The sequence below is a fragment of the Myotis yumanensis genome, unplaced genomic scaffold (genome assembly GCF_028538775.1).
Source record: "Myotis yumanensis isolate MYYU_CA2020_CCGP unplaced genomic scaffold, mMyoYum1.0.hap1 SCAF_3, whole genome shotgun sequence".
Classification (NCBI taxonomy): Eukaryota; Metazoa; Chordata; class Mammalia; order Chiroptera; family Vespertilionidae; genus Myotis; species Myotis yumanensis.
In genome coordinates, this window is record NW_027223754.1 from 121,395,584 (window position 1) to 121,420,061 (window position 24,478).

A 24,478-nucleotide genomic window follows, 5' to 3' on the forward strand; every position below is an offset into this window, starting at 1 on the left:
CTGGCCTGCAAAGTTTCTGTTGAGAAATCAGCTGACAGTCGTATGGGTATTCCCTTGTAGGTAATTGAGCCTCTTTCTCTTGCTGCTTTTAAGATTTTCTCTTTGTCTTTTGCTCTTGGCATTTTAATGATGATGTGTCTTGGTGTGGTCCTCTTTGGATTCCTTTTGTTTGGGGTTCTCTGCGCTTCTTGGACCTGTAAGTCCATTTCTTTCTCCAGGTGGGGGAAGTTTTCTGCCATTATTTCTTGAAATAGGTTTTCAATATCTTGCTGTCTCTCATCTTCTGGCACTCCAATGACTCTGATATTAGTCCGCTTAAAGCTGTCCCAGAGGCTCCTTACACTATCTTCACACTTTCGGATTCTTTTTTCATTTTGCTTTTCCAATTGGGTGTTTTTTGTTGAATCTTTGGTTTGATTCTTATGCTCCTCTGGTCTGCTATTGGGTATAATATTCTTTATTTCAGTCCGTGTATGCTTACTTTCTAATTTCTTTATCGTAGCATCGAGGGTCTCATTAGTTTTCGTGAGGCTCTGCACAAATTTATGGCAAGCCCTCAAAATTGCGATTCTTAGCTCCATATCCTCCATTTCTGTCATGTTTTTTTGTCTCCGCATCTTTTATGCTTTCTTGGTGCACCCCCTTGTGGTCTCTGTGCGCAGTCTTGTTCTAGCCAAGCCTTAATTGTTGTAGTTAACACTAGAGGGATTTGACCACCAGGCCGACTGGCTGTGGAAATCAGCTGTGGGAAAACTTCAGTCCTCAGGGGAGGCGCTAGTCCAGCCCTTGCCTGAGGCGATCGGCAAATGGCTGTGCGCAGGGTTTGGGCGGGGCGGGCTCAACAGGGCGGGGGGAGGGAGCAGCTATGGCCGCTCTCAGTCCGTCCCTAGGGGCTCTGCCTCTCTGTTCCAGCAATCGCTGCAAACCTCGGAGGGGCCGTAGCCAGACAGTCCCGCTCCTCCCGTTTGAGTCTGGGTCCCTAGTGACTCGCCCGGATCTGTAGCCCAGAGTCTGAGACTCGCTCCTGATTGAAAACGACAATCGCGCCCTCAGCCGCCAGCCCGCTTTGCGCGCGCACCCTCACCACCGCACCGCCGTACCTTTAAATTTTCCACACTGCGCCTCCGCTGAGCGTCGGAATGCTGTTGTTTTTGCTTCTAGTTGAAGAGACTCTCCTCAGCCAGCCTTCCCGTGGTTCTGGTTGATGTCCGCTCCGACTTTTAGTTGTATTTTTGAAGTGGTTGTTTACGGCGGCAGTCTCCGGTGTTTACCTATGCCGCCATCTTCGATTCCTCCCGGTATTGATTTTTTTTATCTGTTTCTTCTTGCTTCTTCCATAAGTTGTTGGAGACTGCAGCTGAAAACTCTTCCGGAATGGTTGGCTCAGCCGCAGAGTCCACGCCATCTTGAGTGGCTGTTTTCGGAAGCGTATACATCCAGAGACCCTGCTACCACGGCATCCAGGAATCGGCTACTGACTCAGAAACACTGGATCTAAAGCAGTGCGAATACGTGGACTCAGAGGAGCCCTGCTCCTCCTCACGGAAAGGTCAGATTTTGCCTTAATAAGGGTGCGGTTTGCAATTCAGGTTGGAGAGAGGAACACACGCGGGGGTAGTCTGTGCCCCACGAGGTCCGCGGCCTTGGGGCCAGCGTGATCTGTGAGTGCAGAAGGGATCTCACAGGGCTGCCGCCAGAAGGGAACGCTAAAAATAAGCCCATAGCTGGACTGGGTGCAAAAAGGCTACCTCGAATTTTGCCAGTGTACCGGCTGCTTAGTGCCAGGTGAGAGAGGACGTGCAGAAGAGACTGCACACAGAGCTGGACGGTGGAGTGTTGCAAGAGCTTGTGCACCTCCTCAGGCCCTTTTTTCCCCCTCTCTCCCCCTTAAACTTTGCATTTGATTATTAAACCCAATACATAGGATCGCCCAATTGGGGTCACTCGCAGAGACTGCAGGGAAAAGTTGTTTTTGTGGAACCTGGGAATCAGAGCTGGGAGTAACAATCAAAGAAACAGCTCTGTGGCAGAAACAGCTCTCCCAAACTACTGGCTAGAGAGGACTTATACCCTCTCCAGAAACACTGCCACCCAGAGGCTGAACCACAAACTGACTCTTCTGTAAACACAAATAAAGGCAGTCTGGGAAACAAATACAGCCTGCAATAAAATCAGGACTGTGGTTTACAACACGGAGGAACAGTGTATAGCAGGGAACTTCAACACTCCCCTGAATACCTGACAGGACTAAGGCGTGTCAAACAGAAGAGTAGAGGAACTGAAGGACCTTCACTACTGCACATTTTTTAAAAATTTTTTTCACCTTTTACTTAAGAAATTAATTTTTTTCTTTTTTCATCACCTGATTTTACCTTTTTAATTACTACATTTTTATTTTTAACCATTATTATTACTACTACCATTTTATCTTTTTTTAAAGTGTCATTATATTTTCTCTTTATCCTATTTTGGCATTAGTGTTCTAAATTCTATTTTCATCTTTCCTTTAGCATCATTTTACTCTACCTCAACTTTACCTTTACACCAAAACTCTCCTCCTCACTTTACCCCTTTCGTTGCCCTGTTTATTTTACCCTATTCCTGCTTTAGATTTTCCCTATTCCTTCTTTTTCCCCCCTGTTAAAATTTCAACCTACTTATATATCTAATTTCCAATCCCCTGCTCTAAATCCATATACACCTCTCTCTTCTCTTTCTTCACTATCCAATTTTTTTCTCTCTCTGTCATTTGGTTGTTGTTTACTTGATTGTTCAGTATATTGGGGTTTTTTAATGCTTGTTTGTGAGATTGTTTTGCTTTTTCTATTTTTCTGTTTGTTTTTGTTTTCTTTTCTGGTTATTTATTTATTTGCTCCTGTTTTCCCTCACCTCACTTAATATCAATTGTTGTTTGTAGTTTGCATTCAGTTGCTGGAATTTGTTGGGATTAGTGGCTGTTCTATTGGAGTTTTCTCCACATATAAATAGTTTCTTCCCCTCTTCTATTTCATTCTCTTTCTTTTCTCTCTTACTTTTTTTTCCTTTTCCCAATTTCATTTTTGCACCACTTTTTTTTTCTTTTTTTCCCCTCTTTTTTCTTTTTCTCTTCTTTCTTCCTTATTCCCTAATTCTCTTTGATCTGGTGGTCACCTTTATTTGGGGTTATTAGTATCGTGAATACATTTGTGTTCAGTGCCTTGTGCTTTGTGCCTTGTTGTATTGTATTTTGTGCCTTTAAATCAACGCAGCAGAGAGAGAACTACATAACCAAACAACTGGAAAAGAGAGTTCATGGTGAGACAAAGAACCAGCCTGCATATGAAAGAAAAACAGGCATCACCAGAAAAGGAAGTAAACGAAATGAAGGCAATGGAGGCAAGCAACCTGTCAGAGAAAGAATTCAGAGAAATGGTCATAAGATGGATGAAAAGAATGGAAGACAAATTCAACAATATGTGTAAGAACCAAGAGGAAATGAAGAAGAACCAAGAAGAAATGAAAAATGACATCACTGTTATAAAGAACTCAATAGAAAGCATCAACAGTAGACTAGAAGAAGCAGAGGACCGCATCAGTGAGCTAGAAGACAAGGTAGGAAAAAATACCCAAGCAGAGCAGCTTCTAGAAAAAAAAAATTAAAAAGCAGGAGGAGAGCCTAAGAGAATTTTGGGACAACACAAAATGAAACAACATCTGCATAATAGGGGTGCCAGAAGGAGAGGAAACTGAGCAAGGAATAGAAAACCTGTTTGAAAAAATAATGACAGAAAACTTCCCTGATATAGGGAAGAAAAAGCTCACACAAATCCAAGAAGCTCACAAAGTCCCAAACAAAATGAACCCCAAAAGACCAATGCCAAGGAACATTATAATTAAATTGGCAAACACCAACGACAAAGCAAGAATCTTAAAAGCGGCCAGAGAGAGACAAAAATTTACCTACAAAGGATCCCCCATCAGGCTAGCGACTGATTTCTTAACAGAAACGCATCAGGCAAGAAGGGAATGGAATGAAATATACAAAGTCATGCCAAGAAAGGGTCTGAATCCAAGAATACTGTACCAAGCAAGGCTATCAATCAAAATTGAGGGTGAAATCAGGAGCTTCACGGACAAAAAAGGACTACGGGAATTTATTACCACCAAACCAGCAATGCAAGAAATCCGAAAGAGTCTGCTGCAAAAAGAAAAAATAGGAAATGAAGAAGGAACACAGGGGTAAAGAATAAAAATGGTGACAAACAAGTATCTATCAATAATAACTTTAAATAATAACTGTAAATGGATTAAATGCCCTAGTCAAAAGACATAGTGTACCTGAGTGGATAAGAAAACATGACCCATATATCTGCTGTCTACAGGAAACCCACCTCAGAAAAAAAGACACACACAGACTGATGGTGAAGGGATGGAAAAAGGTTTTTCAGGTGAATGGAAATGAAAAAAAAAACTGGGGTAGCAATACTTACATCTGACAAATTAGATCTCAAAGTGAAGGACATAAAAAGAGATAAGGAAGGCCACTTCATAATACTAAAGGGAGCAATCCAACAAGAAGAAATAACTCTGGTAAACATATATGCACCCAATATAGGAGCACCCAAATACATAAGAAAACTTCTGGAGGGGATCAAGGGAGAGATTGACAGCAATACAATCATAGTAGGGGACTTTAACACCCCACTATAACCATTGGACAAATCCTCTAAACAAAAAATCATCAAAGAAACATCAATCCTAAATGACTCACTAGATCAGGTGTAATTAATTAACATCTTCAGAACATTTTATCCCAAAGCCACAGAATATACATTCTTCTCAAGTGCACATGGGTCATTTTCAAAGATAGACCATATATTGGGTCACAGGCAAAGTCTCTTCAAATTCAAGAAGATAGAAATTATATCAAGCCTCTTCTCAGATCACAATGGCATAAAACTGGAAATCAACTACAATAAAAACAATCCAAAAAAAATCAAACACATGGAGACTAAATAGCATGCTATTAAACAATGAATGGGTTACCAGAGAGATCAAGAAGAAATAAACATCATAGCAACAAAGGACAATGAAAGCACAACAATCCAAAACTTATGGGACACAGTGAAAGCAGTCTTGAGAGGGAAGTTCATAGCTCTACAAGCCTACTGCAAAAAACAAGAAACAATGATAATAATTTACTTACCCTACAACTCAAAGAGTTACAAAGAGAGCAATAAGAAAAGCCCAGTGTAAGCAGAAGGAAAGAAATAATAAAGATCAGAGCGGAGGTAAACGACATAGAGACCAAAACAAACAAACAAACAAAAAACCCCAAAAAACAATACAAAAGATCAACAAAACCAAGAACTGGTTCTTTGAAAGGATAAACAAGATTGATGAACCTCTAGCCAGGCTCACCAAGAAACAGAGAGAGGACCCAAATAAACAAAATCAGAAATGAAAGAGGAGAAAGAACAATAGACCCCACAGAAATACAAAGGATTGTTAAAAAAAATACTATGAACAACTCTACTCCAACAAACTAGACAACCTGGAGGAAATGGACATATTCCTAGAAAAATACAACCTTCCAAAACTTAATCAGGAAAAATCTAAAAATCTCAATAGGCCAATAACTATGGAAGAAATTGAAGCAGTCATCAAAAAGCTTCCAGCAAACAAAAGTCCAGGGCCAGACAGCTTCACAGGGAAGTTTTACCAAATATTCAAGGAAGAACTAAAACCTATCCTCCTCAGACTATTCCAAAAAATTCAAGAAGAAGGAACACTTCCAAGCCCATTCTATGAAGCCAGTATCACCCTCATACCAAAAACAGACAAAGACAACACAATGAAAGAGAATTATAGGCCAATATCCCTCATGAACATAGATGCCAAAATCCTAGCAAATCGGATCCAGCAGTACATCAGAAAGATCATACAACATGACCAAATAGGATTCATCCCAGGGATGCAAGGATGGCACAATATCCACAAATCAATAAACGTGATACATCACATAAACAAATTGAGAGATAAAAACCACATAGTCATATCAATTGATGCAGAAAAAGCATTTGACAAAATCCAACACCCATTTTTGATAAAAACTCTCAGCAAGGTGGGAATAGAAGGATCATACCTCAACATAATAAAAGCCATATATGACAAACCCACAGCCAACATCATAATCAATGGGCAAAAACTAACACCATTTCCCCTAAAAACAGGAACAAGACAGGGATGGCCCCTCTCACCACTCCTGTTCAACATAATACTGGAAGTACTAGCCATTGTGATTAGACAAGAAGAAGAAATAAAAGGCATCCAAATTGGAAAAGAAGAAGTAAAACTGTCCTTATTTGCAGATGACATGATACTGTACATAGAGAACCCTAAAGACTCCATCAAAAAATTATTAGAATTATTAAATGAATTTGGCAATGTAGCAGGATACAAAATTAACACCAAGAAATCTATGGCATTTCTTTACACCAACAGTGAACTTACAGAAAGTGAGACTAAAAAAGCAATCCCATTTAACATCACACCAATAAAATTAAGATATCTAGGAATAAACTTAACTAAGGAGGTAAAAGACTTATATGCAAAAAACTACAGGACACTGAAAAAAGAGATAGAGGAAGACATAAACAGATGAAAGAACATACTGTGTTCATGGACTGGTAGAATCAACATCATCAAAATGTCCATATTACCCAAAGCAATCTATAGATTCAATGCAATCCCCATTAAATTACCAACGGCATATTTCACAGATCTAGAATGAACGCTCCAAAAATTCATCTGGAATAAAAAAAGACCTCAAATAGCTGCAGCAATCCTGAGAAAGAAGAACAAAGTAGGTGGAATCTCAATACCAGATATCAAGCTGTATTACAAAGCCACTGTTCTTTTTTTTAAAAAATATATTTTATTGATTTTTTACAGAGAGGAATGGAAAGGGATAGAGAGTTAGAAACATCGATGAGAGAGAAACATCGATCAGCTGCCTCCCACACACCCCCTACTGGGGATTTGTCCACAACCAAGGTACATGCCCTTGACCGGAATCGAGCCTGGGACCTTTCAATCCTCAGGCTGACGCTCTATCCACTGAGCCAAACTGGTTAGGGCCAAAGCCACTGTTCTTAAAACAGCTTGATTCTGGCACAAGAACAGACATATAGATCAATGGAATAGAATAGAGAACCCAGAAATCGACCCAAACCACTATGCCCATTAATATTCGACAAAGGAGACAAGAGCATACAATGGAGTCAAGACAGTCTCTTCAATAAATGGTGTTGGGAAAATTGGACAGATACATGCAAAAAGATGAAAATAGACCACCAACTCACACCATACACAAAAATAAACTCAAAATGGATAAAAGATTTAAATGTAAGATGGGAAACCATAAAAATACTAGAGGAATCCACAGGCAGCAAAATTGCAAACATATGCCGAAGGAATTTCTTCTCTGATAATGCTCCTAGGGCAATGGAAACTAAAGAGAAAATAAACAAATGGGACTACATCAAAATAAAAAGCTTTTGCACAGCAAAGGAAACCATCAACAAAACAACAAGAAGACCCACTGCATGGGAGAACATATTTGCCAACGATATTACCGATAAGGGTTTAATCTCCAACATTTACATGGAACTCATGAAACTTAACAATAGGAAGATAAACAATCCAATCAAAAAATGGGCAATGGACCTGGATAAACACTTTTCGAACGAGGACATACAGAAGGCCAAAAGACATATGAAAACATGCTCAAAGTCACTAATTATATGAGAGGTGCAAATCAAAACAACAATTCAATATCATCTCACACCTGCCAGAATGGCTATCATCAACAAATCCACAAACAACAAGTGTTGGAGAGGATGTGGAGAAAAAGGAACACTCGTGCACTGCTGGTGGGAATGCAGACTGGTGCAGCCACTGTGGAGAACAGTATGGAGCTTCCTCAAAAAACTAAAAATGGAACTCCCATTTGACCCTGTGATTCCACTTCTAGGAATATATCCCAAGAAGCTAGAAACACCAATCAGAAAGGATATATGCACCCCTATGTTTATAGCAGCACAATTCACCATAGCTAAGATTTGGAAACAGCCTAAGTGCCCATCAGCAGATGAGTGGATTAAAAAACCGTGGTACATCTACACAGTGAAATACTATGCTGTGGTAAAATAGAAAGAACTCTTGCCATTTGCAACAGCATGGATGGAACTGGAGAGCATTATGCTAAGTGAAATAAGCCAGTCAATGAAGGAAAAATACCACATGATCTCACTCATTCATGGATAATAAAGACCATTACAAACTTTTGAACAATAATAGATACAGAGGCAGAGCTGCCTCAAACTGATTGTCAAACTGCAATGGGAAGGCCAGGGAGGGTTGGGGGGGAGGAGGGAGGGGATTAAGAGATCAACCGAAGGACTTGTATGCATCCATATAACCATAACTAATGGACATAAGACACTGGGGGGTAAGGGAGGGCAGGGGTCTGTCAAGGGCGGGGGGGAAAAAAGGACACTTATGTAATACACTTTGTAATACTTTTAGCGAAAAATAAAAAAAAATAAATAAATAAATAAAAAATCAATGGGAAAATAATATCCTCGGGTGAGGATTAACAAACAAACAAACAAACAAACAAATAAATAAATAAATAAATAAATAAATAAAAAAAAGAGGTTAGAGGGGCTTATGGTCAAGATGGCAGCACAGGAAACACAGTACTCGCATCCTCCCACAACCACATCAAAATTACAACTAAACTACAAGACAATCATCATTCAGAAATGCAGGAAAAAACTGGAAGGATATACATCAACATGGTAACATATCCACATGGTGCAGTATTCACACCAAGTAGTACATATACTATTCTGGACATTTCATATAAATGAAAGTTTGCAATATGTGTTCTTTTGTGTCTGGCTTCTTTCATGGAACATACATTTTCAAGGTTCATCATTATTGTAGTATGTATTAGTACTTCCTTTTTATGGTTGAATAGTATTTCATTATATAGACATACTACACTTAGGTTATTCTTTCATCAGTTGATGGGTGTTTGATTGTTGCCACAGTTTGGCTCTTGTGGTTAGCGCTTCTATGAATATTTAATACAATTCTTGGCACTTCTATAAAAAATCAGTTGACTATAAATATAAGGTTCAAAGTTTTAAAATTTGAGGAGAGAAATATCAATTTGTTGTTCCATTTATTTATGCATTCACTGATTGATTCTTGTATGTGTCCTGATGGGGAATCGAAGCCACAACCTGTGGCATATTAGGGCAATGCTCTAACCAACTGAGATACCCGACCAGGGCTCTAAATATAAGGGTTTATTTCTGGACTTCAATTGACCTATATGTCTATTTTTATGCCAGTACTACACTGTATTGATTATCTTAGTAGTCAGTTTTGAAATCAGAAAGTGTAAGTCCTCCAACCTTATTCATTTCTAGGATTGTTTTGGCTATTCTGGGTCCTTTGCATTTCCATATGAATTTTAGGGTCAGTTTGCCAATTTTTGCCAAAAAAAAGAAAAGAAAAAAGGAGCAGGGATTGTGTTGAATCTCTAGACCAGTAGTCGCCAAACTGCGGCTCGCGAGCCACATGCGGCTCTTTGGCCCCTTGAATGTGGCTCTTCCACAAAATACCACGTGTGGGCGAGCATGTACAGTGCGACTGAAACTTTGTGGCCCATGCACAGAAGTCGGTATTTTGTGGAAGAGCCACACTCAAGGGGCCAAAGAGCCGCATGTGGCTCGCGAGCCGCAGTTTGCTGACCACTGCTCCAGACCAACTGAGGAGTATTGCCATTTTAATAATTTTAGTCTTCTGATCCATGAATATGTGCTGCGTTCCTCTTTGTTTAGGTCAGTGGTTCTCAGCCTTCCTAATGCCGCGACCCTTGAATACAGTTCATGTTGTGGTGACCTCCAACCATAAAATTATGTTCATTGCTACTTCATAATTGTAATTCTGCTACTGTTATAAATCATAATGTAAATATCTGATATGCAGGATGTATTTTCATTGTTAAAAATTGAACATAATTAAAGAATAGTGATTAATCACAAAAACAATATGTAATTATATGTGTTTTCCGATGGTCTTACGTGATCCCTGTGAAAGGGTCGTTCAACCCCCAGAGGGGTCGCGACCCACAGGTTGAGAACCGCTGGTTTAGGTCTTTAATTTCTTTCAGCAATGTTTTATAGTTTTTAGTGTATACATTTTGATATGTAAATCAAACCTCAATAAAGCTGTTAATTTTTTTAATGTTTTAAAATGGTCATATCTACCCCTAGCATCAAGATTGTGGCCTCCAAATCCCACTTCCCACTAAAAGAAACCAGGACTTGGAGAAATTATTGATTCCAGGCCTAGAGCCAAAGATATATGAGATGAGCCTGGAACATATTGCCACTCTAGGGAGCAAAGATTATCAGGGTGATGTCAACAAGTCTCAAGAGCAAATTTGAAGGGACTCCTGGCCAAAAATGAGACATTTTGCACAATAAGGAAAGTAATTGCAATCAATTGAAATACATCAAATATGTTTAAATCTCACCCTGGCTGGTCTGACTCAGTGAATAGAGTGTAGGCCTGCGGACCAAAGGGTCCTGGGTTCGGTTGCGGACAAGGGTACGTACGTTGTTGCAGTCTCCTCCCTGGCCCGGGCCCTCGTCAGGACTGGTGCAGGAGGAAACCAATCAATGTGTTTCTTTCTGGCTTTTCCTCTCTCTTCCACTCTCCCAAAAAACAATGAAAAAATATCCTTGGGTAAGGATTAACAAAAAACAAAACAAAACAAAATGCTTAAATCTCAAAGTTCATAATGATTCTTAAGAAAAAATAAAGTTGATTGCAATTGAAGGGTATGAAACAACCAATTATTTTAAAAATTGTAAATAAAAAGAATAAATCAAGCTATATACAGACTTTTCTATATATATCTGACCACTGGGTAACAAAACAGTTTATAAGGGACAGTATCTCTTTATAGAAGTATGCCAGCTAATCAATGAAGAAGAAATAATATAAGAATACCACTATTTTTCAATCCATAATGGATCAACAGCTAATATCACCAAAAAAAAAAAATAGACAACCATACATTGTGTACCTCCTGATAGAAGAATTTAGCAAAATATTTGTTGTCCCTCCATATTTAACCTGAATTTGATCAAGCCTTTATGTTTAAAAATATTTTTAATATGTTTTCATTGACTTCAGAGAGAGGAAGGGTGAGAAAGAGAGGGACAGAAACATCAATGATGAGAGAATATCATCGATCAGCTGCCTCTTGCACACCCCCCACTGAGGAAGGAGCCCACAACTCCCGCATGTGCCCTGACCAGGAATCAAACTGTGACCTCCTGGTTCATGGGTTGACACTCAATCAGTGAGCCACACTGGCCAGGCTGATCAAGCCTTTGGATCAAACTACTAATTTACAGTAAATACAGAGAACAGAGAAACATGTTAGACAACTTCATGAAGACATAATTAGCAAAATCCAAAATATGGAAAAATGACCTCGTTTCTTCAATAAATAAATTGTAAGGGAAGAAAAACAAGAGATCAAAGTACAAACCAAAGTTCAAAAAAATCCAAGAAGCCCAGGCGGTATGGTTCAGTGATGAGCATCAACCCAGGCACCAAGTGGTCAAAGTTCAATTCCCAGTCAGGGCACATGCCTGGGTTGTGGTTCCAGTGTGAGGCATGCAGGAGGCAGCTGATCAATGACTCTCTCTCATCATTGATGTTTCTATGTCTCTTTTTCCCTCCCCCTCTCTCTAAAATCAATAAAACCATATTTCTAAAAGTTTTTAAAATTAAAAATAAAAACAATTGTTTTAAAAATGCCAGGAAACAAATTTAAAAATCATAAAGTAGGACTTTATTTGGATCGTGGTTCAAAAAAACACATTGTACAAAATAAGTAAGACCATTGGAAATTTGGAATACTAGAGTATTTAAAGATATCCTATATAAAAAAAAGCATAATATGCAAATTGTCCCCTCGACCAGGAGTTCCGCCACTCCCTGATGTACGCTGACCACCAGGGGGCGGCGTGGAACATGGCAGGCATCAGGGATGCAGCACTGGCAGTGGGCAGCCATGGAGGCGGTGCTAACCCTCATGAGCCTCCATGAGAGCAGGACCACAGTGGGATGGTGGAACAGGTGAGCAGGTGGTGCCAGGCCAAGGCGGGTGGAAAGTGGGGTTTTGAGGCCACAATCTTGATGCTAAGGGTAACCAGCTGAGGCGGCAAGGAGCAGGGCCGCGGCCCAGCTTACAGGCACTGAGGGAGCCAGGCGAAGGGGGGGCCTCCCCTTCCTCTACCTCCCCACTCTATCCTCCCACCCCCTGCCCCCACCTTTCCCCCCAGGACACTACCAGCCTGACCTATTGTTCAACAGACAGCAACCAGCAGCCCGCAGGCCCTGATCACCCAATCAGGTCTGGGGTCTAGGGTGACATGGGAAATTGGGGGTGGGTGGCAGCAACCAACTTCCCAAGGTACCCGAGCTGGGGGCTTCGACCTCTCACAGGCAGGGTGAGAGGGACAGAGGTGTGGTGAGAATGCGGGGTGTAGGCCAAACTTGCTCTCAATCCCCTTGCTGCCCTCACCCAGATGCCAGGGTTCACACACTGGGGAAGCCCCTGCCCTCAGGTGCCTGGTGCCTGCTCCACACCCATGAGGCCTCTTCTGGGTGAGCCGGGACGCAAGCGGCGGGACCACTGGGGCCAGTCGGGCTCCCTGTGGGTTCATGCAGGAGCTGGTCTGTGAGGCCGGCCAGGAGAGAGTGTGTTGCCTTCCCAGCTTCTGTATGGCACCGCTGGTGGCCTAGAGGCCCACGCTGTGCTCTGGCCTGTGGTGTCCAGCTGCACTCAGCGGGTCTCCACGTGGGGACTCGGGCACTGTGACTCAGCAGAGGGGGGCACGTGAGGGCCCAGGAGGCCCAGGTGTGGCCCATGGCCCAGAGGTCAGCTGGGACCTGTCCTTCCATGCCAGACACTTGTGCTTCAATCTCTGGCCAGGCCTAAGGACTGCATGCATGCAAGAATTTCTTGCACCGGGCCTCTAGTTAACGAATGATTGTGTGATCATGATACTCTGTTATGTTTTTTTGAAGCAACTTTATCTTTTACAGATATATACTGAAGTGTTTATGAATGAAATTATATGAGACCTAGGATTTGCTTCAAAATAGTAAGAAAGGGGGGGAACTGGGTGGAGTATATGTGACACATGATTAATCCTGAGTTAATAAATGGTGAAATTTGGTGATGAGTACAAAAGGCTTACTATGCTATTCTCTTGACTTCTGCATATGTGTAAAATTTTCCACAAAAGAAAATTTTCCTAAAAATGTACTTCATAGGTTTGTAAAGAGTATGATAAGAAAATGAATAGAATGTTTATCACCATGGCTTACAGTCCCCACTGTTTTTTATTGTTATACTAGAGGCCTGATTCACAAAATCCATGCAAGGGGCTTGCTTGTCCCTGCTGCCACTGTGGCTGCCTCTGCCTCAGCCCCCGCCACTGTGGCTTTGTCCAGAAGGTCGTCAGGAAGGACGTCTGGTCTAACTGGCATATTACACTTTTATTATTATAGATTTTCTTTCAATTACTCACACCTAGAAGAAGTACATTATTTAGACCGTGAGCCATGGCCCACATGACTTTGTCCACCTAGTAGGAATTTATTAAAACTTCAAGTTTAGAATTAGGAAATGCCAACCTATCATGCAACAGCAATCAACAATTTCAAAAGCCTCCCTACCACTTCTAGTAAATAGGATTGTCTTCTTATCATCTTGTAGAAATATTTGAGATCATTAAATCATTATTTTTCAGTCATTTATCATGAGTAGTATCTGAGGGTGCAAATATTAACACAGTGGACCCTTGAGTGATTGAATGCATTTCAAGTGCCAAATGAATTCAATAAAAAGTGCTAAGCAACTATTATTGATACTAACTCAGTAATCATTAACTCCCCTCCTAAAAGCTTTTTGATGTGCTTTTTGAGTGAGAGTTAGAGTTATTGCTGCTCCACTGTATGTAACTCGAAGCCCGCCTTTTATGCTTTAACCTGAAACCTGAATACACCCGTGGAAATGTGTCAAACATGTGAATTTCCTGCAACCTGTGCAGAGGTGGGGGAAAGATTGAAAACTAGGTACCCTGTGATTCTACCACCCTACTCCTCCCTTTTGCCATTTGAAACTTTACCTGAAGGTAGAAGGAACTGCTTCCAGAGCTGTTGCTGTCACTCAGGTTTATCCCCTAACCCCCCAAACTAGGATGGAAGCCATGTTGTTTAGGATGAAAAAGTACTGTTTATTTACAAATGTGCATACTGATAGCTAACAGTACCCTAGGGGAGATAAAGAACAAGGAATATACTATATCTTCTAAGATCAAAACTGCCTATTTGGGGTTAAACCAAAGTCGCCCACCCAGTTGGAAAAAAGGTGGGAGAGACTATGGCAGAGTCCAGCACTGACATCCGAATAAACAACTGGAAAAGGCTTGAGCCACCAGTTCTAAATGTTCACAGTGACTCAGGAGTAACTTGTTTAGGGATCAATTCAGTTTCCTCAGGGAGACTTTCAGACTTTGGTGCTTGTGACTGTGTTGACTTTTCTAAGTTGCCTATTATAAGGCGAGTATTTTTTACCCTCCCTTGCACCAGTTCCACAGTAAATTTAGAGGGCCTAGGAGCCAATTCCTGGACCGATCAGTATCATTATCTCCTTCACGTCTGACAGTCTTAAATAGGTGCCTCTTTCTTTTTAGGGCTTTCCTGCCACGTAATCGGAAGAAGCGAGTACTAATAATGGAAGTAGAGCTGTCCTCAGGATTAACATATTCCTCAATATTTTGAAGAAGAGTAGTCACCAGAATCTGGATAGATTCCACAGGATCATTCTTCATACTTTCAAGAGCTGAAACCAGAAAGGAAGTCAACTCAGATTCTCAAGCTCCAAAAACTGTTTACCCAAACACCATTGTTTTCCACCCCACTTGTCACATTATAATATAACTTCATTTAGAATAACTTTGTGTCATTGTAAAAGTGCTATTGTTTGATTATAGAAAATGTTTAAATACAAATTGTTTTTTAAAAAGAAAGCAAAAGTACTCAACCCCGAAAAAAATATATATTTAAATACCTATCCTTGTAGTATTTCTTAAATATCTAACATAGACACTTTGTTTTACAAAAATAGGATTAACATTTTTCTTCCCATAAAATATTTCCCCATATAACTTAATATCCAATCACATGATTCTATCATAATTTCTTTGATGAACACCTTATTAGTAAACAATAAGGCTGCTTGCAATTTTTCACTGTTATAAACAATGATCAACAACTCTTAATTGAGATTTACAGTACTATCATCATGCACTGTGCCATAAACAAAGACTATATATCCCATCCTCCCTTACAGCTAGGTGTGGTCATATAACTAAGTTCTGACCAAGTGGGTATAAGGGAAAGAGGCATATGCAACTTCCTAGAGATATAGTAGTGAATAAGAAAGACATTCCCCACAGTCAAGAACATTCTAGTCCAGGCGGTGCAGCTCAGTAGTTTAGCATCAACTTATGAACCTGGAGGTCATGGTTCGATTCCTGGTCAGGGCACCTGCCCGGGTTTCAGGTTCAATCCCCAGTGTGGGGCGTGCAGGAGGCAGCCAATCAATGATTCTCATCATTGATGTTTCTATCTCTCTCTCCCTCTCCCTTCTCCTTCCTCTCTGAAATCAATAAAAATATATATTTAAAAATAGAACTTAATATTCTAGTGGAGAAAAAAAAGTAAACATAAATTAAGTGCAAAGAAGGAAATTTAACAGGATGATGAGAACAGCTAACTGGGAAGGACCCCTTTATATAGGCCAGTCAGGGAACGCCTCTCTGAGAAGGTGACATTTGAGCTGGGATGCAAAGAATGGGAGCCAGCCTCCAAGGCAGCCCCATGAAGATCAAGGCCAGAAAGTATCTCAGTGGAGGCAGGGATCGCGTCATCCTGCAGAAAATAGCCAGTGTGGCTGCCCCTTCTAGTGAGGGGGACATGATGTAGGCTAAAGGTGGAGAGAAGTCAGAAGCCAGACTTCTCAGGGCCTGTGACCCAGGGTAAGGGACCAAACTTTGACCCAAAGAGCAGTGGAGAGCCACTGAAGGGGTTTAAGCAAAAGCGTGCCATGATCCAGTGTACATGTTTCAAGGAGATCCTGGCTGCTGCATGGAGAGTAGTGTAGAGAGAAACCAGATGTCAGGAGCTGTCAACGTGGTCCAGTTAAGGAATAGGGGTGCATAGTTTAGAGTTGAGTGGGAACAGAGGGATGGAGACAGGAAATTACTTACTAGTATTGCAAAGGAGAAAAGGGACAGGAAAAATGTGGGCTCAACAAATCTAATAGCCAACCAGGCCCATCAAAGTCTACAGCTTCATGTTGATCTCATTTAGAATAGAAAAAAGGAGAGTTGGGCTTGCACTATATAGAAAATATACAATCCTTTAAAGAACCATTTCTCAACCACAGGTTTGCTCAGAACTACATATGGGTGGAAGTGTAATTAGAAGTATTTTCCTTGGGAAAAATTTCCTCCTATCTAGGTATTTGGGCATCTTTCTAGGAGGCTGGGTGGGAAGAGGAAGGTAAGGTGAATTCTCTGATAGACTTAGGAGTCCAAGATTTCCATTCTGTATATACTTTCCCTGAAATTGAACTATGGTAGCTGGAATAGGTATCTACTACACAGTAGAGATCACACTGTAAAACCTAAGAGAAGGCAGCCAGCATACAAAATGTCAGAGTCAGAACTGAAGCCAGGGTCAAGCCCTCAGAGGGCAGATGCTACCAGCTGATGGTTAATGTGCTAGCAGTAGCATGGCTTCTCTCTGGGAAGCAACAAATATACTCCCTTAGCTACAAATATACTCCCTACCTGCCCTCCCAATACCACCCCTCCCCTGGCCCAGAAGCCTGAGTCAGTTCAACACAGATGTTTTGTGGGACATCTATGTGCCCAGCAAAGCTCAGTGCTCCCCATGTTTTGTGTTCAATCATCAAAACAATGTTCAAGATCAGCACTATTATCCTCATGATGCCAATGGAGAAACTGAGGCACAGAGGCAAAGTAACTGGCCCAAGTTCACATGGCTCATTATCAAGAGATCTAGTATTTGAAAGTGGTCTGAGTAATGCAGACTTTGTGGAAGAAAGTACCCTTAGAAGTCATTTACCATTTTACGCTCTGGACAAAGAGCTGTAAAGAAAACAAGGACTTGTCTATGTCCAGTTGTCTGCTAGGCATTTCCTCTGAGACAGGATTCCACCACTACCTCACAAACAGCATCCCTCAAATATTACCTCACAGCAGGCACCAGGAAACGCTAACTGGGCTCAAACCAGAGGGCAAAGCCCCTGAGGATAGGCATCTGCAACACCAGAACAGCAAGCCTGTGGCATTCATGCCAGGACTTTCAGACAAAAACATAACACTCTCACCTACAAAAGGGCTGAGACATAGGAACAGGAGCTAGAAAAGCAAACATTCTCTTCATCTTGTCTCTACATCAAGGAAGGAAACTGTGGTATGAAAAATAGTGAAGAATAAGTAATTCAAAAATCCTTTCCATTTGCTCCTGGAATGAATTATACCACCCACCATTGATCACAAGCTACCTAAACTCTTCCCAGTGTCCATTAGCAGAGTTAAGAACTGTGTTCAATGCTGCACCCTACACTCAGGTGAAACCCTAAATCTTTACCATGGCTAAAGGCCGCATCAACGTGGTCCCACTGCTGTTCTCTGATCTCATCACCTCCTGCCCTGCCTTTTGCTCACTCCATGCCATCACATTGATCTTCTTGTTCTCCCTTGAACATGCCAAGTGCTTATCCCTCAAAGAGTCATAGGGTTCACTCCCTCATTTCCTCCGGCTCTCTGCTTAAATGTCCCATAGCGGAGGGGTACCCGGGCCCCACTCCGGCCCTTCTTACCCCTTGCCTTATGGAGACAGTGACCTCCACAGTGCTTATCTAACATCTATGTATTTGTTGAAGGGGTATTCCTCCCTTCCCGACTAGAATGTAAACTGCATGAAGGATAGGTTATCAGTTTTGTTCACTGCAGTATTTCATGCTTAGAATAGTACATAGTATACAGTAGGTTTTCAATACTTAACAAATGTAATTACTAGAGAGCAATGGCAGGGAGTCAGCAGAAGTACATCCTATATAAAACATAGGTGTGGCTCTTCAGGGACTGAAGGGAACAAAGGGTTTTGAAAGGTGAGGTAAAACTTTCTCTTCTGATAGACATTGGGAATAGCAGCTCCTCTTTCTCCACACTACCAACTTCCATTCCCTACCGCTTTTTTAGGACTTTGGTAAGATTAAGAATAATGGAGACCTGGCCAACATGGCTCAGTGGTTCAGCATTGACGCATGAACCAGGGGGTTACTGTTCGATTCCTGGTCAGGGCACATGCCTGGTTGTGAGCTCAATCCCCAGTAGGGGGCATGCAGGAAGCAGCCGATTGACAATTCTCATCATTGATGTTTCTATCTCCCTCTCTCTCTCTCTCTCTCTCTCTCTCTCCCTTCCTCTTTCTGAAATAAAAAACAACAACAACAAACTACATATCTTTTAAAAAAGAAAAGGTGACCATGAATTGCTACTTGTTGAAATTGGAGTATGGTTACCTGTTACTATATTACTAGAGGCCCAGTGCAAGAAAATTCATGCACTGGAGGGGGCTCCTCTCACAGTCCAGGAGCCCTCAGGTGTGGGAGGTGACCGGACGATCAGGGGAAGGAGACGCCCCAACACACCTCTGCTGCTGCCTCTGCCGGCAGCATAAGCCTCGGCTAGCCCTGATACTTGAGTCTCGGGCTGGACCTGGGAAGCTGGGGCGCTGAGGGGACTGGGGGTCTCCGGAAGCAGGCAAGTGGAGCAGCCGTGCCCACTGGGGGCAGGCTTGGCCTTGCTGCGCACCTGCCACCCTGGCGGGGCTGAGGGGACTGGGCACCACCATCTTGTGGCTGTTGGTGCCGTCATCTTTGAGGGCGGGGCAGTCAATTAGCATATTCCCTCCTTATTGGCTGTGGACACTGCCATCTTTGCGATGGCATGAGGGTCAATTAGCATATTTCCTCTTTATTAGATAGATTCTCTATAGTTTTAAATAACACTTTAAAAAATCTTACAACAGCCACAGGAAAAGGAGAGATTACCTACAATGGAAAAAAAAACACTAGAATAGCAGGCTTCTAGTTAGCAACAAAGAAAGCCAGGAAATAATAGCACAATGTCTTCAAAATGCTGAGAGAAATTAATTGTTGGTGTAGAATTTTAAAACTAGTAAAGCTATCTTGCAAGGATGAAGAAATTCTTACAAAGAAAACAAAATCTAAGACAGTATATTATCAAGATACCAGCACTAATATGCAATAACTTAATCAATAAAAATATTAATAAAAAGTGTGTAAAAAAAAAGATACCAGCACTAGCCCTGGCCAGGTGGCTCAGTTGGTTGGAGTGTCATTCCCTACACCAAAAGGTTGCAGGTTCCATCCCCTATAGGGCACGTACAGGAGGCAACCGATGGATGTCTCTCTCTCTCTCTCTCTCTCTTTCTTTCTCTCTCTCCTTCTCTCCCTCTCAAGGCAATAAACATATCCTCCAGTGAGGATTTTTTAAAAAAGATACCAGCACTAAAGAAACTTCTAAAAGGATGGAGAAAAATGACCCCTGAGGGATGGTCAGAGATACAAAAAGGAATGGTGAACATATAACACTTTGTAAATCTATGGTTTGTAAAAAATAACAATAATCATAGCATATAAATTATGATTTTACAAAAGGAACTAAAATATTGGTTAATAAAAGTCTAATTGGGAAAGGCAGTGATTGAAATTCATGTCAACATAGTAGGAAAGATTAAAATGTTGTACTTTAAACTCGGTTAAGTTCAACATGCATGATAAAAGTCGAGTTTTTAGTATCTAGTCTGGACTAAGAATTACACTTGTATATGAGGAGGCATATATAAGAATGTTCATGGTAGCATTGTTTGAATAGCAAAAAAATTGAAATAACTTAAATATTAATATATCAAGGGCTCTATAAGTATAAATTAATTTTAAAATATTTTAAGGCAGTAAAAAAGAACACAAAACTGCATGTTCTTCGGGGGGAAAGGAACCATGTCTGCCTTACACACCTCTGCAGGGTCAGCCCAGAGCACGGGACAGAGGGGCAGTGACAAGAACTTATTGTTAGCAGTGCTTTTATCTAACTGGTATGATGATTAAATAATCTTATCTTTCTCTTACTTCTCTTCACTTAAACTTTTAGATATAACATTTATAGTGATAAGAGTAAACTTTTAAAATAATGTCACATGTACGTCAGGAATTGCCCCTTCCTCCTTTCTATCTTGCACCATCCCCTTATATAACCCAGAACCCAGGTGCGAGGCCCAGACTCACCATTTCGTAACAGCTGCACATCATCCTCATGTATGGAATGCAGGTTTATCTTCTTAGCTATTAATGCTAAAGACAGAACAGATGTAAAGTCCATCCAGAATTCCTGAGCCTTTGGGCCATCCCTTTCCCCAGGCTCGGTAGTGAACAAGGAAATTTATAAAATGATTTTAGCAAGGAATGTATGTAAGAGAAGCCTTGCTGGCTACATGTCAGTGACCTAGTGAAAGAACAGCCCTCTGAGCAGCTGTGACCCAGGTGATAAGTGGAGCCTGCGCCAAGGATGTTAAACTTCATGGGGCTCCTACTCCAACAGAAAGATGGACTGGGGGCACAAGGCAATAATTTGCAAAAATAAAATATGGATGGGCCATAAACAGGACAAAATACATAACCTAGCTGGTGATTGAAAAAAAATTTAACCAAAACAACAAGCTTCTTTGTTTTCACCTATCAAATTGGTAATGATTTTATAAACATATTACCTAGGGTTGCCAAATTTTTGGCGAAATGGATACTCATATACATACTGGTGATAAGAGAAAATGAATCTAACTTTTTAGAGAGCAGTTCCAAATCCTTAAAATTCTGCATACCCTTTGGGTCCAGGAACTCTACTTTTAAGCAATGTATCTTAACAAAATAATCATGATGGCATGCAGAGATTTAACCACTATGTCCCTGTCTATAAAAACAAAAGATAACACAGTCTCAATATTCAAAAATAAGGACTGGTTTCATAAATCCATCTATACAATAAAATTAATATTATGTAGTCATTAAATATAATGTTGATGAGTATGTAATGCATGTATTTGTGATAGAGCTAGGTACGAAAGTTTATTATAAAAAAGTTTGCCCTAAATTTTTGCCCCCAGGTTCCATTCTGGTCAAGGGCATGTACCTTGGTTGTGGGCACATCCCTAGTAGGGAGTGTGCAGGAGGCAGCTGATCGATGTTTCTCTCTCATTTTTTTTTTGTTTCTAAATCTCTATCCCTCTCCCTTCCTCTCTGTAAAAAATCAATAAAAACATTTAAAATAATCAAATAAATGGAAGTTCTATAGCTCTGCTCCAGTGGGTCAGGGATTGAGCATCAATCCAGGAACCAAGAGATTATGGTTCAATTCCCAGTCAAGGCACCTTCCTGGCTTGTGGGCTCAATCTCTAGTAGGGGCAATGCAGGAGGCAGCCAATCAATGATTCTCTCTCTCCCTTCTTCTCTCTCTAAAATCAATTAAAAACATATATTTTTTAAAGTGCTATATATATGTGTGTGTGCATGTGTGTGTGCATGTGTGTGTGTGTGTGTGTGCGTGCACGCGCGTCTGTGTAGCATATTTTTAAGAAAAATAATTCTATGGTGTTAGTAGTGGTTAAATCCAAATGATGTAAGTTCTGGTATTACTCATTGTCTTCTTTCAGCCAGTCTGAATATTTTATGCTTTCTAACATAAACACATACTGTTATTATAGTTTAAAACAAAAAATATTTTGGGAAATCCATGGGGTTCCATTTGAAGCAACAGTTTTTTCCTTCCAAATGCATACATTTCTCTTCCTCACAAAGCAGCATGCTGACAAAGTGGGTAGATGCACACAGAGCCAGGACAAAGGCAGATAGCTTACTCCTCCTCCCCAGGCTTTTCTAACACAAATTTTGGATTCTGACAGCACAACATCTCTAAATCAGGTCAGAGCTAGGAAAGGATGTAACCAACTTCATCATGCCATGGTTCTGGCTTTGCCCTTTAGTGAAAGGTCAAGGGGGGCTTTCCTGCTGGAGAGAAGGGAGGAATTGACAGGAGGGACCACCTTACCTATGAAATGGACTGCAGCTGTCCGTAGGAAGGACTCGGAGCTCTTCAGGAAGCTGAAGCTCTGAAACAGTAACTCCCCCACTAATTGTCTTTTGCATGTATTCACCTGTGAAGTCAAAGAGGAGTAATGCTGACAAGGAGAGGGGGGTTGCTGGGAACTCGCCTGGAGACAGTCTTGCAGCCTTGGCCCTCTCACCTTGTCCACAAGCAGCAGCATTTTCTGTCTTCAGTCAGCTTAAACGATTTGAACCTATATACTCAGACACCCCCACCCCAGCAAAAGTGCAGACTCAGCAGAAAGTTCATAAAGAGAATTTTGCTCCTTGGTACCAACATGATAAGGGAGAAAACAACTGATGTAGAGCCAGGAGACCCATGTTTGAATACTGGCCCTGATACTGGCCTCAGTTTTTTCATCTGAAGTGTTGAAATAAAACCTGCCTAACCTACCAATGGCACCAATGGGATAATGAATGTTAAAGGGTACACGGTAAAGTGCTCTATCTATGTAAGGCATTTAAATTCATAATATTAGAATTACTCATTTAGTTCCTAACCTACTTGCACAGCCCTTAAATGTTTACTTTTCAACAAGGATTCCTGCTCTATGACCTGTTTTTGACTTCACTGAAGTCACTGAAGCTACAGACCGTACCACTATGACTGTTGATCTCAAGCCCTGAGGCCTCCTGTCTATATCTCTTCCTCTAACCAGAAGGCTTCTATCCCATTGGCATCTATTAACCTTGCATGATGTCCCTAGCCTCTGAGGCAGAGTTTGGGATGCTAAGAGGATCAAATATGGAGATCCAGAGACTGGCATCCCAAATGTGGGTTCTCAGAGTTTGCTGATGAGAAAGAATGAGAATCAAGGAAAGGAAAGAATACATCTTCTGTCAGCCCTCTCCTCTTTGCCCACCAAGTCTGCAAGTGAGTCCATAGCATGCATATTGCAACCGGCTTCTTCAGAGACTCTCACTCACCAAATGGTTACATGTTTCTTCCAACACCTGCATGTGATCACTGAGGGTGGTATGCTGAAACATCTGTGTGAAGGATGACCAGCCAATCACATTCGTCCACTCAGTCAGGGCTGCTCCACAGGCCTATGGGATGGACACAAGGAAATCCTAAGTCTACCTCCTATAATTCTGGAGAGCCAGGCCAGACCATGAAACTAGTCCACAAGGGGTTTGGTTGGGATTAGTAGCTGGGATCAGGGGCCTTGATCAAGTCAAAATATGTACATAACTTCAGGGAGGAGTACCATATCAGTCTAAGACTGATGGCACCCAATAGAGGGTAAAAGTGCTCAGATTCAGCCCAGAAAATGATACCAAAGAGGTGTAGAGCAGTGGTTCTCAACCTGTGGGCCACAACCGCTTTGGCTGTCGAACAACCATTTCACAGGGGTCACCTACGAACATCCTGCATATCAGATATTTACATTATGATTCATAACAGTAGCAACATTACAGTTATGTAGCAGCAACGAAAATAATTTTATGGTTGGGTCACAACATGAGGAACTGTATTTAAACGGCCAGAAGGTTGAGAACCACTGGTGTAGAGTGAATGCAGATCCCAGACCAGGCTCATGAAAGAGGACTAAAGGGAAGGGGCTGTGCTCTAGCAGGAAGGGGTTGTATCAGGCTGAGTTTGGCAGGACAGAGATCACCCGTACCTTGACCACCTCTGTGTTGTTGTCCTCTAAGCTAAGCAGCAGCGGGACTAAAAAACTGTACAGATGTTTCTTGATGGCATATCCTGGCTTGAATTTGTTGACTCTATGTAGCATGTGCCCAAGAGAAGAGATGGCTATGATCCTCACCTGGTCCCTCTTCTGCCATGAAGAGCAAAACGGAGATGAGGAGGCTATGGTTTCCCTCTGACCCTGCCTGGCTTGGCTTTCATACACCCACATTTCATTTTTCATGTCCATAGGACACTGCTTTTTACATACTAAAAAGGCAACATGATTTGTGGAGCTAAATCCCTTTAGCCCCCTAGAGCTAATAAGCCTCCTAGAGTTATGGCTCTGTGCTAGGGAAACTAAGATTATAATTTCAGTGTTGCCCTGGATCATGTCTACAACCTATCACTTTATT

General features: G+C 41.4%; 1 long non-coding RNA gene across 1 annotated transcript; it reads right to left on the bottom strand.

Moving 5' to 3' along the window:
- Positions 1-14,570: 14,570 nt before the first annotated feature.
- On the bottom strand, positions 14,571-23,433 carry LOC139005258 (uncharacterized). Its single transcript, XR_011470651.1, has 4 exons — positions 23,354-23,433; positions 22,371-22,476; positions 20,555-20,620; positions 14,571-14,989 (listed from the first exon to the last, which is right to left on the bottom strand). It is a non-coding gene; the product is annotated as an uncharacterized lncRNA (long non-coding RNA).
- Between the last annotated feature and the right edge of the window lie 1,045 nt (positions 23,434-24,478).